The 17,618-nt window shown below is 44.3% G+C and overlaps 1 long non-coding RNA gene across 1 annotated transcript; it reads right to left on the reverse strand.

Annotated features, from left to right (window-relative positions):
- Window positions 1-9,849: 9,849 nt before the first annotated feature.
- LOC138667124 (uncharacterized) lies at window positions 9,850-10,544 on the reverse strand. The gene is made up of 3 exons (XR_011318606.1): window positions 10,431-10,544; window positions 10,092-10,264; window positions 9,850-9,945 (listed from the first exon to the last, which is right to left on the reverse strand). It is a non-coding gene; the product is annotated as an uncharacterized lncRNA (long non-coding RNA).
- Between the last annotated feature and the right edge of the window lie 7,074 nt (window positions 10,545-17,618).

Below are 17,618 nucleotides of genomic sequence, written 5' to 3' on the forward strand. Positions count from 1 at the left end.
TAGCTAAGGGCGCAGCCCACAGTCTCACGCGTTTCTGGAGACTAAAGGTACCTTCACACATAACGATATTGTTACCGATATCGTTGCTTTTTGTGACGTAGCAACGATATCGTTAATGAAATCGTTATGTGTGACAGCGACCAACGATCAGGCCCCTGCTGGGAGATCGTTGGTCGCTGAATAAAGTCCAGAACTTTATTTCGTCGCTGGACTCCCTGGAGACATCGCTGGATCGGCGTGTGTGACACCGATCCAGCGATGTCTTCACTGGTAACCAGGGTAAACATCGGGTAACTAAGCGCAGGGCCGCGCTTAGTAACCCGATGTTTACCCTGGTTACCATGCTAAAAGTAAAAAAAAACAAACACTACATACTTACCTACCGCTGTCTGTCCCCGGCGCTGCGCTCTGCTCTCCTCCTGTAATGTCTGTGAGCCGGAAAGCAGAGCGGTGACGTCACCGCTCTGCTTTCCGGCTCCCAGACAGTACAGGAGGAGTGCAGAGAAGCAGAGCGCAGCGCTGGAGGACAGACGGCTGTAGGTAAGTATGTACTGTTTTTTTTTTTTTACTTTTAGCATGGTAACCAGGGTAAACATCGGGTTACTAAGCGCGGCCCTGCGCTTAGTTACCCGATGTTTACCCTGGTTACCGGCATCGTTGGTCGCTGGAGAGCGGTCTGTGTGACAGCTCTCCAGCGACCAAACAGCGACGCTGCAGCGATTCGGATCGTTGTCGGTATCGCTGCAGCGTCGCTAAATGTGAAGGGGCCTTAAGCTCCCTTAATTATTGTCATGATTAAGGGAGCTTAGTCTCCAGAAACGTGTTGAAGAATTCTTACCCATATGGTTTGTGCTGAAGTCTGTATCCTCCATGTTTAAGTTTGTGAATAAAGAAAACTTTTTTTCACGGATTCGGTGAAGCTGGACATTTTCTTCTTTTAGATTCTACACGCCTGGACACAGCGGGTCCGTGCTCCCGAAATTTGGCTTATGCATCACGGGTGAGCTGGTTTATATTCCTTCTTTCAAACCTTCTAACAGCTGCATGATGTATAAGCGCCCATTGTGCGAACCGGACCATCCCTGTCGAAGGAATCAGCGTATTCCGAAACTAGTTGGATTTTTGGTCCGTTGTGCGCTTCATAGCCAGTCACGAGATTCATCACGTGATCGTGACGTCACGCAAGGTCCCGCAGCTCCTCTGCGCCTTGTTGGCTTTACTATAGATCCCGTGCAAGTCTTTATTGCACGTGGCAGCTTGGTACTTCCCAGAGGGGCGTCCGTTACCGGCCGTAAAGGCGCCCCAACTCTTTGGGCATTATCTTTTTCTTGTTTTTGTCCTTCTATCCGGATTCTGGATATAAAAACCATATCGTGGTGGACACTGAACCACGCTTGAACGAGAAGTTACACACATCGTAAGAACTGCTCCTAGTTGGGACTACCATTTGCACGTTACTATCCTTCATAGAGGTAATTTGATATTTTCTCTTGATTATCTCTGAGTGTTATGGTTTTATATTGTATAGTCATATTTACCTATGAGGTTGTTTGTATAGGGCTCTCAGTTCTTAGCGCAAATATAGATTTTTCTTTTATAGTTTCTAATTTCCCTTTCAACCAATGGTGTTATCAGAGATTCTTCACTAGAGGAGGTTACTCTTTTCCCCTACATGACATTCACCCATCATAAGCTGGAGGCTTGATTCAGGGTCAAAAAAATAACAGGCTCCTAAAGAGACTTAGAGCAAAGTTTTTGCTGTGAGACAAGTAATGGCACACAACCATGGTGTCCTCCCTGATCTTTGTACCTACTATGTAGCGTAGAAAAGAGCTGTGTGTCGTTACAAGCACCTCTTGCAGCTTTCCTCTCATGGCAGTTAGTGTGGGGGCAGTAGGGGATGTATAGCAGAGCTGACAGTGCCATGAGAGGAAAGCTTATCTGTAATGACCAATAGCTCTGCTGTGCTCTACACAATAGGAACAGAGATCAGGGAGGACAGCAGGGATGTGCGCCATTACTTGCCTCACAGTAGATAACCTACTCTAAAGGTACCTTCACACTGACCAACTTAACAACGATATCGCTAGCGATCCGTGACGTTGCAGCGTCCTGGATAGCGATATCGTTGTGTTTGGCACGCAGCAGCGATCCGGATCCTGCTGTGACATCGGTGATCGGAGCAGAAAGTCCAGAACTTTATTTCGTCGCTGGATCTCCCGCAGACATCGCTGAATCGGCGTGTGTGACGCCGATTCAGCAATGTCTTCACTGGTAACTAGGGTAAACATCGGGTTACTAAGCGCAGGGCCGCGCTTAGTAACCCGATGTTTACCCTGGTTACCAGCGTAAACGTAAAAAAAACCAAACACTACATACTTACATTCCGGTGTCTGTCCCCCGGCGTTCTGCTTCCCTGCACTGTCAGCGCCGGCCAGCCGTAAAGCAGAACACAGCGGTGACGTCACCGCTCTGCTTTCCGGCCGGCGCTTACACAGTGCAGAGAAGCAGAACGCCGGGGGACAGACACCGGAATGTAAGTACGTAGTGTTTTTTTTTTTTTACGTTTACGCTGGTAACCAGGGTAAACATCGGGTTACTAAGCGCGGCCCTGCGCTTAGTAACCCGATGTTTACCCTGGTTACCAGGGGACTTCGCATAGTTGGTTGCTGGAGAGCTGTCTATGTGACAGTTCTCCAGCGACGCTGCAGCGATCGGGATCGTTGTCTAGATCGCTGCAGCGTCGCTAAATGTGATTGTACCTAGGGCATTTTCTTTATTCATCTGATTGGATCATGCAGGGGAAAAAGTAATTTCCCCCAGAGATAAATCTCTGCTTTGTTGAAGGGGAAATTATAATCTAAATTTTTACAAGTTTTATACTTTTAACATTTTTTATCCAACTTTACACATAATTTTATACAACTTCTGTAAATTGTTTTTATTGTTTCACCTTACGAAAAGGAAACAAAAAAAATCCCGGTTATAATTGGCAACTTTCCAAGCGGCAGAATTAGTTTGTTGATCTGCCCAAACCACATCACAGCAGAATCCACCCAACCGGCTGTGTAATTACTCCTCAGCTAAACCGTATCTGGCGCAGTCACATTCCTCCTGGTTACGGGAACTTGGGGCTGAAATGGGAACTAATTACACGCAGACGGCGCTCGTAAATGGTTTTTCGTTTTTAGAAATTGTGATTTCACAGATAATGTTGTAATATTGTAGATATGTTTCATGTCGTAGTATAATCTATAGTATGTTATATGATAAGATCTCCTGCAACAGGGCACAGACAACTTGTACTTTCCCTCTAATTCTCCATCTTGACCATCAAAGTGTCTTTTATGGGTTGTTTTGGGGAATCAAATTGTCTTTTTCAAGCAAAATGTTTCAATATTCTTGTTACCCAAACACAGTATCCCACTGATCCATAAAACTCATACAGGTGCTGATATTAAATGGAAAAAAAGAAAAGTAATTGAGATATGTTCAGTTTTACCTTTATAGGATGAATAAAAGTTCCCCCCTTATCTTACATTAAAAAGAATATGTCAGCAGTTTTTTCTATGTAATCTGAGAGCAGCATGATGTAGGGACAGAGACCCCGATTCCAGCAATGTGTCACTTACTGGGCTGATTGCTGCAGTTTTGATTAAAAACTGTTTTCTCTGCTGCAGAACTAACAGAGCTCAGAATACTGAGCTGTGTATAACCCTGCCCACATAATTGATTGGTAGCTTTATGCGATCACTGTGCATAGGCAGAAAGCTGCTAATCAGTGGTCGGGTCGGGGTTACAAAGAGCAGGAGGACTAGATGGCACACGACGCCTAGTCCTGTAGTGATAATCTCCAGCTGATAAAACACTGATTATATTGAAACAACAACACACAACCCAGTAAGTGACACATAGCTGGAATCAGTGTCTCTGCCTCTACATTATGCTGCCCTCAGATTACATAGGAAAACCTCCTGACAGATTCACTTTAAAGGGGATTTCATCTACTTTATAGCACCCATCTGTTCCAAGAGCTGCCAATAAGCATATTTCTAATTGTCTTTTTTTAGATGTCATGCTTGATCTGTCACTCTTTCAGGCTTTGCATTTGGATGGACGAAAAACAGAGACATTGAATCACGTGACCGACAGCAAGGTTCTATCTTAGAAACACATAATATAGTAAAAGAGAAAATTAGAAATTTGCTTGTCCTCAGCTGTTCAGTTATATGGTGGCAGGATATGAAGTAATGCACAACCGCTTTAATATGGACCATTTTACAGAACCCATGGGACGACCACTACATAGGGAGTGAAGGCTAGTAGGTGCCTCGTTATCTCACTTGCTTGAGCCCGATAGTAGTATTTCCAATCGCTGCTGCTGTGCAGGCTCCAGTGGCGCCATCTTGGAAGAGGATTTTTTTTTCTCTAGCAAAATTGCAAGATGATCACCTCTATATACACCAATAGTTGCTACTGCGCGGGCGCCATTTTCAAATGGACTTTATTAACCCCTTAACGACCACCATACGCCTTTTAACTGCGGCAGTTACTAAGGCTATGTTCACATTAGCGTCAAACGACGCTGCGTCGCCGACGCAACGCACGACGCATCAGAAACGCACGCAAAAACGCACCTTTTTTGACGCAAGCGTTGGACGGATGCGTCGTAAAACGCAGCGTTTTTGGTGCGTTTTTACAAAAAACGCTGCGTTTTACGACGCATGCGTTGTCAAACAATGATTATATCTTTAGACACAATTTAGTGTCTAGACACTAGATAACACCACCAATGAATAGAAGAGGGTGGGTCTAGTGTCTAGACAATCGATAATGCCACCAATGGGTAGATGAGGGTGGGTATTAATGTAAAAGTGGTATATATACCCCGGCATAGATTATTTCCAACCATAGAGCATCAAGATGGATTGTCCCATGGAGAGTATCTACCTCAATTTTGAGCTGGAATTAGCCCTTGCTATTGCTTATGCTATTGCCTGTCATGAACAGAGGAAAAGAGACAAACTACGGAGAAGGAGTCGTCGGCGTTTTTGGCTACACCCTATAGTGGAAGTCCGAGAGAGTCGTGGAGCCTACCATTGTCTGTTTGGCGAGTTAAATGACAACCAGGAGAAATACTTCGAGTACACCAGAATGTCTCAAACCAGCTTCCGATATCTGCTGCGTCTGGTGGAAGGAGCCATTTCCAGGCAGGACACGCAGCTCCGTAAAGCAATTTCCCCCGAGGAACGTCTGCTGGTGACTCTACGGTACGTAATGGAATGTGAAGGATTTATATGTTCTTGCCATTTTTTAAAGTAACGTGTTTTTGTTTTGTGGGGTGGGGGATTGTAATTAAAAATGAAAAATTCTTTCATAACAATTTAATTAATTATATTTATTTATTTTTCTTCTTGTCAGTTTCCTGGCTACCGGAGAGACCTTGAGATCACTGCATTTCCAGTTTCGTATTGGAGTCTCCACACTGTCTGGTATTATTGCCGACACATGCCGCGCATTGTGGGACAACCTCCGGGAGGAATTTTTACCCATCCCTACAACAGAAATATGGCAGGCCAACGCCCAAAAATTCGAACAAGTTTGTTCTTTCCCTAACTGTATTGGAGCCGTGGATGGGAAGCACATTAGGATTACCAAGCCTTCAAGAAGTGGATCTCTTTTTTTTAATTATAAAAAATACTTTTCCACCGTGCTCATGGCAATTGCAGGTGCGGACTGCAGGTTTCTCGCTGTGGACATTGGAGCGTTTGGCCGTGCAAATGATTCACGGACATTTAAGGAGTCTGATATGGGCCGAAGATTGTACAATAACAATTTTAATTTCCCCCATCCACGACCTCTTCCCAACACCGAAGGCCCGGCCCTGCCATTTGTTGTTGTTGGGGATGAGGCTTTTCAAATGAGTGGCAACCTACTTAAACCGAACTCCAGTCGTGGGTTGGACCGCACCAAAACTATATTTAATTATAGACTGTCCAGGGCCAGAAGAACTGTGGAGTGCGCCTTTGGCATCCTGGTCTCCAAATGGCGTATCTTAGGATCAGCCATAAATTTGAAAATTGAGACAGTGGATGAGGTGGTGAAGGCGTGTGTGGTTCTCCACAATTTTATTATTGATAAAGAGAGAGTCAACATGGAACTCGATGAACCCATACCAAATCCATTGCCTGATTATCAAGAACATCCTCTGCGGACAACTGTTGAGATTGCTCATATGAGGGACCAATTTGCTGCATACTTTGTTTCAGATGTTGGCCGTGTTTCATGGCAAGATCAAATGGTTTAATTCATCTTGTTATTATGATGTCATGTAAACACTGTGGAGTCCATGTCATTTTACCATCCTATGTTTGGTTATTGTTATAATGTCCCCTGATTTTCTAATGCGTTGTGTTTTGAAATAAAGTTCTTGTGCCTTTCCGTTTTCACAAAAAAATCTCCCATATGTTTTTCCATAGTAATAGAATTGTAAAATCCAATTTTATTGAAAGTAATGTGTGTCCCACAAAATTTATGTGAGCACCAGTACCCAAATGGACTGTGACAAAACAAAAAAATTTTTCAGCCGTGTGTACCATAGTTTGGACGTATAACATGATCGGCTCCCACCTTGTTAACCATTTTTAATCCTGCAGACTATTTTCATATGGAACCTGGCTTGACAAGGAGGGAGACGATCATGTTTGCAAAACTCTACAGAGTTAACACTATTGTACTCAGGATGCTAGAATACGTCCAGAGTCAAATAGTGGCGACACTGTGAACATTGCTTCCACCTCACCAATATTCTACCTCACCTGACCAATATTCTTAAGGTACATTAATAAAACTATTATCCAACGATACCGACCAGTGATACGGCTGGACCGAGATCGTTGTTTAGTTGTCGCGTGGTTGCTGGAGAGCTGTCACACAGACAGCTCTCCAGCGACCAAAAAAGAGCAAGTCCCGTGTAATCTGGGTAATGTTATGAAGCGCATGGCCGCACTCACGATGTTTACCATTGTAAATGTAATTTAAAAAATTACAAAAAAACATTATATTCCGGTGTGTGACACGTCCATCGCCGTCAGCTTCCCGTACTGTGCCAGCCCTAAAGCACAGCCCAGCGTTTATTATTAAGTCAACGGTGTGCTCAGCTTTACGGGCGGGAATCACAGTGTCAGTGCGGAAAGATGACGGCGAGGGACGTGGTTGACACCTTTTTATATTTGTGGGGTATTGTTCACTTTTTATGTGAGTGTTTAAAACACTGCGCTAGTAACCCAATATCCCTTGTTTAAAACAAAGACATCGCTGGATCGGTGTCTAACTCGCCGATCCAACAATGACAGCGTGTGATCAGTTACCCCAAAAAATTCTAAATCATTTGCTGACACCAAAAATCTCACAGCAGGTGCTCAATCGTTTTACGATTTCAGAAAAGATAACGTTGGTTACACACAAAAACCAACTTTATCTATACTGAAATCGTTGTGTGATGGTACATTTTAAACTTGACATATTGAGCAATGCTGTTTGTGTTTGTAACATCTGATAGTACAATGAGCGACAGCCCTATAAAACAATGAAAAAAAAATAGATAAAATATTGTCAGACATTGCACATCAGGTGTTACAAAGACAAGATTTGTGTATACGGCGCAAGGTGTGATTTGGTGCAAACTTTATTTGAGACAATAAAAACGAATTTTTTTAAAAAAAAATAACAGTTTTATTTAGGGAAGCACAAAAAAAAAAAGGGAAAATGTAATTAGGGGGTATCTACATCGGCAATTAAAGGGGATTGATATCCCCCACTTTTTGGTGGTGTTGAGGAGACCGAGGAGGAGGACGAGGGGGAGGAAGCAGCATACTCTATGACACTAGACGGGATGCCGACATCAATCCAGCCAGTTGATGGTGGCGAGACTGTCAAAGCAGGAGGTGAGGGAGGAGGAGGGACGACCAGTGTCCTTGGCTGGCTACTCCGGCTCCGGGTCGACCCAGGCTGTGTAGATGGTGTACTCCTTGTAGATCCAGGCTGGGTACTGGGTGTACTCCGTGTAGACCCAGCCTGGGTACTTGGTGTGCTCCGGGTCGACCCAGGCTGTGTTCTGGTGGTAGTTTTGGGAGCAGCCATAGCCAAGGTCGTAGTGCTTGTCGTCGTTGTCGTCGTCTTCTTCGTCTTTTTCTTCCTCCTCTCTCCCTCTGGGTGTGGGTCGGCTTCCCGTCTGTGTGCTCTTGAAGGCCTGTCATGCTCTGAACTTTGGGGCTCTGTTCTGTGGTGGCGGTGGCGGTGGCCCTCGGCACGCGGAGCTCTGTGGTGGTGCTCTGCAGCAGGAGTCGGAGTCATGGCAGCCAGCGATGGTACTGAGGGCACATTTGTCGCTGACTGCATGACCCGAGCCTGCTGCAGAGCAGTGACATATACATTGTTGCAGCCCTGCATGACCGAAATCTGGAGTTCCGGCGTAAGATGTTCAACCATGCCGTTGTGAATGGCAGTAAAAAAATGTTTGGCCGGCCTCGAGAGATCCGTTTCGATGTTTTCAAGACGCCGTTCGATATTGGACATTTTATCGCACAGCGCCTTGAAACCATTCTGAAATACGGTGCTCAAATGTAAAAATTCGGGCATGGGCGCCCTGTCCGAGGCCCGCTGACGCTGTCGGGAAGACCCGAAGGAAGGAGCAACAGAGGCCTCGGCCAGGGGAACATCTGATGGACCGGCTGCCGTTTCGCCAGATTGTGGTGGTGCAGACCTGCTCTCGCTGTGGGATGGCTGCGACAGTTCAGATGGCGCTTCACAAAGGACCGCTCCAGAGGGTCGGACAGTCTCGCGGGTGCTGCTGTGTCTTCTGTGAAATCATAAGGAAACCATTAGTATACTAAATATCACATTTCACATGCGTCATTAATTAACTTTACCGCCAGGTATCCATTGCCGCCATTAATATTAACTTATTTTTAATATTGACACTGCATATGCACCATCAATATTAAAAAAAAATGCATTTATTTAATTCAAAATAGTCACCCATGGTTGCGGTTTGTAACGCCAGACAATTATGCTTATGTTGGAACTGCCATGACGTCACGGTCATGTGACCGAGACGTCATCACAGGTCCTGCGAGCTGAGCAACCATGGGAACATAACCTGCTTTGCAGTGGAATGTATGCCGTATCTATTATATTTTACTTTTTTGTGTATAAAAAATCTGGGATACACCTGGATAGCCACTATACTACTCCACTATGAAAAATTGCCTGGGCATGTCCAATCTACTATCTTTCTGTGTTCTGTATACTTCAGATTTCAGGGAAATAACTAGTAAGTCAAGCTCAACATTGTAGTAATCACAGAAGGGAGCCGCTGTGTCAAGTGTGAGAAGACCCGAAATGAATAAAAAATTCGAGGTTCAACGAGGCGTGAAAAGTAAAAACAAAATACTTTATTCACTTCAATCAGAAGCAGAGGATGAAACATCTGCACAATACAATAAAAACAATATCTACGCGTTTCAGGTCTGATGTTCCCTGTCTCCTGAAACGCGTAGATAGTGTCTATTGTATTGTGCTGATGTTTCATCCTCTGCTTATGATTGAGGATAAAAGTATGTATTTTTTACGTTTCACGCCTCGGTGAACTTGCCCTTTTTTCTTCATTTCTATACTTTGTACTTGCCAAAATAAATGGCTGGGCAATAAGCTACGTGGCTGGAATGTAGTATGTGAATATGCATGTTGTGAAAACTAGGTGTGTGCATAGGTACTATACTTACTCTCTGCTTTCAAGGACCGGTCGCAAGAACTGCAGTATACGGTTGTACTTGTACACCGAGGTCCTTGAAGCCGCAGCACCACTACGGGTCTGTCCCTTCTTTTTGATGCCCCTCCTGAAACGGTCCTTCATGGAGTGCCATCTGGTCCTCAATTGTTTAACTGTGTATAAATATAAAAAATAAAAAAGGTTTTAGATAATATATTGAAAACGATTACGCAACCGTGTGCAATCCCAATAGAAGACATCACAGACGGTTGTGTAATCCTGGCATGATGGGTCACAGCAGCATTTTGGAAATACTTACGGAAACTAGCTTTGGCCTTGGGGGAAGCGCTGTCGAAGCCATCCCACAGCGATTGTGCCACCTCTAACCACAGACGCCGCAATATGCCCTGGTCCGCGTGCCGGGCCCCGTGCTTCAATGGATGCCACCATCATGTCAATGTCCAGTGGTTCATCCAGGGCCCGTTGTGAAACCTAGGATAAATGGAAAATATTAATGTTTGCAAGATAAAAAAAATAGTCCCTACCTCCTCCACCGCCACCTACCACACACAACACCACACCCTCCTACCACCCCCCATACCCGCAAAAACAAAACAAAACAAAAAAAAAAATGAATAGGTTTGAAAGAAAAACTTACTCTCCGTCCTGCAACCACAGCTTGGCCCCGTGGTCTCTGCTCCTGCTCCCTCTCTTCCTCCTGGTCCTCCTCCTCACTTGAAGAAGCCTGCAAAATAGTTTACCAAAAAGTTGAGTGACCCATCTACAAATGACAGCGAATATAGTAAGCAATAGTAGATCATGTACTCACCGGACTCCTCAGCGGTGGGGTGTTGCTCGAATCGCTGCCGCTGGCCATGACTGATGCAATTCTGAAATAAAGAACAAAATAACATTGATCCTATGCTCCTATGCACAATCCAGCAATATATATAAAAAAAAAAAAAAATATTCATTTAAACCACAAAGAACATTGCACTCCAACTGAACTAACGCTGAGCAAACAACACTGGCACATTGATTAAATTAAAGAAACAATGGCAGAGACAACCCAATGCCAGAGTACAAAAGCCTAAAGATAAGAAAACTAATCTACAACAGACCCAATGTAGTAATCCCAAAAGAGTTTTTTTTTTTTTTTTTTTTTAAAGTACAGTATGCACGGAGCAACACAAAAAACACAATAGATTTTTGAAAGGAAAAAATTAACAACCCCCAAAAATTAAGGGCAGAAACATTAATAACACACCATATTTTACAATAAAACCGACAGGGCCGGAGACAATAAAAGGGCATACAACGCCATACATCGCAACCAGAAACATACAACAATGTCTTTACACAACCACAGTGCTGAAGATAATACATAACTTGCAATAAAAAATTAATAAATGTAATAAAAGGGCGCAGAATCATTCTATACTACCATACTTTACAATAAATCCAACAGGGCCGGAGACTATTAAACGCCATCATATAACGCAAGAATAAAACATCACAACTGAATACAAAAAACACCAACAAACCAAAAAATGGAAAAGAAAAATCTATCCTTGAAAGAACAATAATCAAGGCCGCAGACTATGAAACGCCATCCTATACCACGCCATACATCACAACCAGACTAAAAATACCACAATATCTTTAACCACAGTGCAGAATATAATACACAACTTGCAAAAATAATTTTAAAAAACACGTAGAAAATGCACAGAATCATTCTATACTTACATCTCTGGACAGCGGATGAAAAGACAGTAGTAGTAGTAGATGTAGTCTCATGTGTAGCCTGCAGCAGAAGTGACAAACAATCCAACATTTTCTTTATATATGGGGGATGTTTTTCTCACTGTTTGCACGGTCTAGACACTTTTTTGTTTCATTTTATCTAACGACGCATGCGTCGCACAACGCACGCACGACGCACACCCGCGACGCAAGTGCGTTGTCAATAGGTTTCAATGGGAAATTGTAACGCATTGACGACGCACGAGCGACGCAAGTGCGACGCGTGCGTTTTTTGGACGCTACAAAAATGCTACATGTAGCGTCTCCGACGCCACCCAGGTGCGGTGAAACGACGCATGCGTCGTGCGTTTTACCGAAAACGCACGACAACGCAACGCATGCGTCCCCAATGATAAAGATAGGGGCGCATGACGCATGCGTTGTCGTGCGTCGACGACGCAGCGTCGTTTGACGCTAATGTGAACGTAGCCTAACAAGTACAGGAGGAGAACCCTACTTATACTGTATACTAGATGGTGGCCCGATTCTAACGCATCGGGTATTCTACAATATGCATGTCCACGTACCATATTGCCCAGCCACGTACCATATTGCCCAGCCACGTACTATATTGCCCAGCCACGTACTATATTGCCCAGCCACGTACTATATTGCCCAGTCGCGTAGTATATTGGCCAGCCACGTAGTATATTGCCCAGTCGCGTAGTATATTGGCCAGCCGCGTAGTATATTGGCCAGCCACGTACTATATTGCCCAGCCACGTAGAATATTGCCCAGCCACGTACTATATTGCCCAGCCACGTACTATATTGCCCAGCCACGTACTATATTGCCCAGCCACGTACTATATTGCCCAGCCACGTGCTATATTGCCCAGTCACGTAGTATATTGCCCAGCCACATAGTATATTGCCCAGTCACGTAGTATATTGTACAGTCACGTAATATACAGCACAGACACGTAGTATATTGCCCAGTCACATATGTAACAGGTTAAAAAAGAAACATACTCACCATCCGAAGAGCCCGTTGTAGTTCCGGCGCTTGTGTGCGGTGTCCGGTCCCAGGATTGGTATGAGCGCAGGACCTTCCATATGACCGTGACGTCATGGAAGGTCCTTCTCCCATAGCATCTTTGGAAGCGGAACCTGCCGCTTGCAGTGCCAAGGAGAGGACACGACGGCGGAAGGTGAGAATAAGGTTTTTTTTATTATTATTTTTAACATTAGATCGTTTTACTATTGATGCTGCATACGCAGCATTAATAGTAAAAAGTTGGGGACACACAGGGTTAATAGCGGCGGTAACGGAGTGCGTTACCCGCGGCATAACGCAGTCCGTTACCGCCGGCATTAACCCTGTGTTAGCGGTGACTGGAGGGGAGTATGCGGGCGACAGGCACTGACTGCGGGTAGTAAGGAGCGGCCATTTTCTTCCGGACTGTGCCCGTCACTGATTGGTTGCGGCAGCCATGACAGGCAGCTGCCGAGACCAATCGAAAGAATAACCGTGACAGACAGAAGGACAGACAGACAGACGGAAGTGACCCTTAGACAATTATATAGTAGACTAGATGGCAGCCCGATTCTAAAGAATCGGGAGTCTAGAATCCATATATACTTTATTTATTCAAATGTAAAAATAATACAATTAATAAATAATAGTAAGAAAGAACAAAAAATGGCTGCACTCACCAGCTCTTGACAATTCTTGTTATTTAAGGTACAGTTGCACAGGATCCATGAACATGCTTATGAGGGGAGGGATGAAAGACATCAGACGACAACTTTGCGTGTTGTGGCAAATGCCACAACAACGGTTCTTTGCTTAAGAACAATAATGTAAATAATAAATAATATGTATCAATAACTATGTATATTGGTATGTTCTATGACATTTTAAAATATTTCATTATTATGTGGAAAGGCTCTTAGTACCCATACTGGCGCATACTTGTGTGCCCATCAGGTATTTTCACAGTAATTTTACATCTGATGGGTTGGTATGAAACGTTTTTAATCATCTCTTGGGCTTAGCTAAGCCTTCATTTTAAATAATTCTAATAGGTACAACAGAAATAAAAGCCTTTTTGTGTACCCAAATTTTTTGTGTTTATTTTTACAGAAGTGTAAAATTTAAGAAATCAACGTTCATAGTACACCGATGGGCTAATATAAGCATGCCCATCAACCACATCACAGTAGCCTTTGCATCTATCCTCTGTACTCTTGTTAACACGCTGTTTGCGCTTACGTCCGGCATCGGCGGCTTTTCGCTCTGCATCATTACCATACTTTATATCAGATCTGATCTTACGTGCGCCATCAGAAGCTTTGGACTCTGTGTCATTAGTATACTTAACAGTGTCCATGCGCTTGCATCTATCCTCTGTACTCTTGTTAGCACGCTGTTTGCGCTTACATGCGGCATCGGTGTCTTTTCGCTGTGCGTCATTGGTATACTTATTATCAGACCTGATCTTACGTGCGCCATCAGCAGCTTTGGGCTCTGTGTCATTAGTATCCTTACTATTAGAGCTCATGTTGGCTAAGCTAAACAGCTTTAAGCGTGGTGGTGGCAAACAACAGGTTAATAAGAGGCAGTGTCAGGTAGTAGGAAAATAGCCAGTTAATAATAGGCAATAGTTCTTTGCAGGAATGCAGATATTAATAAATAGGCAGTTTATATTGCAGAGAAATTGCTGGGCAATAATGGACAATGTCCTTATGTGGCAAATAATAGAGCAATATACCCAATGTGGCAAAGAAGAGGTTAATAAACGGCAGTCTCTCAGTATAACAGTCAGTGAATAATAGGCAGTATATGGAGAAAACACCAAACAAAAGTTCAAAATTGGTGTGAAAATGTCACTGAACCACTTCACAACTAAATATATATAGTTTTGGTAAATGGTATTATCATTTTTTTGACGAAATTCGGCAGGAGCTTGAAGAGCAACGTCACTGGGCCCGCCTCCACGCAGTAGAAACTTGCTGTGAGGTAAAAATTCAAAAATCACACCAAAATGGCGGGCGGAGTGTGTCACAGTACGGCACGTTTCTGATTGGTCGCTCGCAGCAGGCGGCAACCAATCAGACACTGGACACTGTTGACGTCACTTATCTCCGGACATTAGCTCCGGACATTAGCTCCGGACATTAGCTCCGGACAAAGCCACGGAAGTTGGCACAAATTGCAGGAAGTAGTATTCTAGGCAATTATATATTAGATAAGTTCCACAAACTCATGTCCCCAACACGTTCGCTAACTCTCTTTAAATTAGGGATTGTAGTATAAAATGTACATATCTATTCTTATTAAAGGGTATACCACTGTCAGGACAACCCCTTCTTGAACTAAATAGTCGGCCCTGATAAAGTTAAAATACCTATACTCACCTCTTCTGCCAGCTCCGTTCCAGCTATGTCGACACTTGCCGTCCCTGAGGTGTGATGCAGTGCAATGACACATGATGTCAGCGCTGGCGTCACTGTCCCCATCTCCTGTCAAAATGAAAATGAAGAGGAAGTCCGGGATCAGCTGCAGTCCAGACTTCTTCATATTCAGTTTGTACGGGGACAGTGATTGAGAGTCGGACATCATGTGTCATTACACCGAATCACAGCCCCAGGGCCGCGAGTGCCAAGACCGCTGGAACGGAGCCGACACAGGAGCTGAGTATAGGTTTGTTTATTTTATCGGGGCAAACATTTAGTTTAAGAAGGGGATGTCCTAGTAGTGGAGAACCCCTTTAAAAATAGGGAGCACAATAATTGTAGCCCTCTTTGATTTCCAGAGTAGAGGCTCATTGACCTTTTGGGTTGAATTACTGCAATGCTTTTAGAATATATTTTTTTCATAAACCTGTGCTTTTAACGGTGTGTTAGGCTACTTTCACACTAGCGTCGGACTCGGCCCGTCGCAGTGCGTCGGGCCGAGAGTCCGACGCTAGCAGTGAATGCGCCGCACAACGGAGGCAGCGGATGCATTTTTTCAGCGCATCCGCTGCCCCATTGTAAGGTGGGGGCAGAGTTCCGGCCACGCATGCGCGGTTGGAAAAAGCGGTCCGTCGGCAGCAAAAAACGTTACATGTAACGTTTTTTGCTCCCGGCGGACCGCCACAACACGGCGCAACCGTCGCACGACGGTTGCGACGTGTGTCAATGCGTCGCCAATGTTAGTCTATGGGGCTAAAAAGGCATCCTGCAAACAACTTTGCAGGATGTGTTTTTTACCCTAAACGACGCATTGCGACATATTGAAAAAAACACTAGTGTGAAAGTAGTCTTAATTTGTATATGTGATGTGGGTATTTCTTATGAAAAGTTTAAGTATACACAGTATGTCCGATCTATGGATCATGTGAGGCCCCTGAATAGTGGCAATTATTAAATGAAATGGCTGTCTTTGTGGGACACGGAGGAAGTGCCCTGCTGTGTCATTATGTTACGACTGTCTGCACATAGATGCCGAGAAGATTTGGAGAGTGGCAAGTTATTTTTTTCTAATTTCATGGACATGTTATGAATTTTATTCCCTTTTTAAAGTGAGTGAGACTGAAATAATTATTAGGATGTCCACATATACTAAGCTACATAGTGTATAGGGTATATCCACCTATTGGGAGAACTCAAATACTGTACTTCATAACTCCTGCAAACTCTAATGATTTCAGTAAAATTGGTCTTCACTTCCCTTCATCTCCTCCTATATGTGCCCACCACTGGTGCTATTGGATTGTAGAATAGGAGACAGGACTTGATTCTCCAGAGATGTCAATTTTATGGCTCTTATTTGCCATTGCCAACTGTCTTATTCTGTACAGTGAAGAGTGTATTGCTGTTATTAGTCATTATAAGTCATTATTTCAGTAGAAAACAGCCAGAAGAGCATAACCCAATAAAATAAAACGTAACTTTTTAATGGTGAAACCGGAAGTACCGGCGCCATTTTGGATACGCCACTTCCGGTGTGCCGATAATGTGATGCGCTCCAGAGATGGAACGCATCCCTGAGGCACCTATTGATGACGAGGGTCCGCATCGTAGAAAGCACCGCTCATAACAATCAGGTCGGCGAAACCGGAAGTACCGGCACCATTTTGGATACGCCACTTACCGGCGTATCCAAAATGGCGCCGGTACTTCCGGTTTCGCCGATTTGAACGGCTGACAGCCCGGCGGCATGGGGGGACTCCGGCGTGCGCTCCAGGACTGGAGCGCAATGTGGACTCGACCTGACTCATGGCGATGTCATAGGTTGGTAGGGGTGGACTCTTATTACATCATCTGCCCGGGGGGGAGTGGTCCCTTGCTTATTAGGGGGGAGCGGGCGTCACACAGAGCTGACTCGCTTCTTGTGGCAGACACCACACAGGATTGCCGGTATCTGGAAGCTATACAGCCACTGCATATAGCTCCGGCCTATGGACTGCTAACTTTACTTATGGACTTTTAAGCTACATTTGGGCCTGTTGGCCACTGAAACTCCCCTGATGAATCTCCGGGATTGGAGAAGAAACGCGTAGGGAGGCGTTATATTACATCTTACACGGTGGAGGAGTGTGCATAGTGGGGCTGATTTGGGCCTGTCCTTGTGAAGACAGGAGTCATTGCTGGGGCACGATAGGGGTTATAGGAAAAAGGTCCCCCGTTCCTTCATTCTTACCCCACAACTATTGGACCCTCCCTGTGACCCTTTATCATTGACACGGGTACCCTTCGTCCATAATTGGTGAGACCAAACCAGTTTTTTATTAGAGCACGGTTTTCGGCATGAGCACTTTTGTTTATATGTTGTATTGTTTTGTCCACTTTTTAATATTATTAGTAAAAGTTACGTTTTATTTTATTGGGTTATGCTCTTCTGGCTGTTTTCTACTATCTACCCTAAGAGTTGTGCAACAGCTTGGTACTTCTAGCTGCAGCTGTCTCATTAGTCATTATTTCAGACAAGACAGGTTTAGCTAATCTTGATGGGTGATGAATATTATTCTAAGAAGGGACTTTTAGGTGCCAGCTGGGAACACACCCGGAAGGGTGGCAAGCATTTAAATCGTGCCAACATCTGCTAGTCCGA

The sequence above is a fragment of the Ranitomeya imitator genome, chromosome 2 (genome assembly GCF_032444005.1).
Source record: "Ranitomeya imitator isolate aRanImi1 chromosome 2, aRanImi1.pri, whole genome shotgun sequence".
Taxonomy (NCBI): Eukaryota; Metazoa; Chordata; class Amphibia; order Anura; family Dendrobatidae; genus Ranitomeya; species Ranitomeya imitator.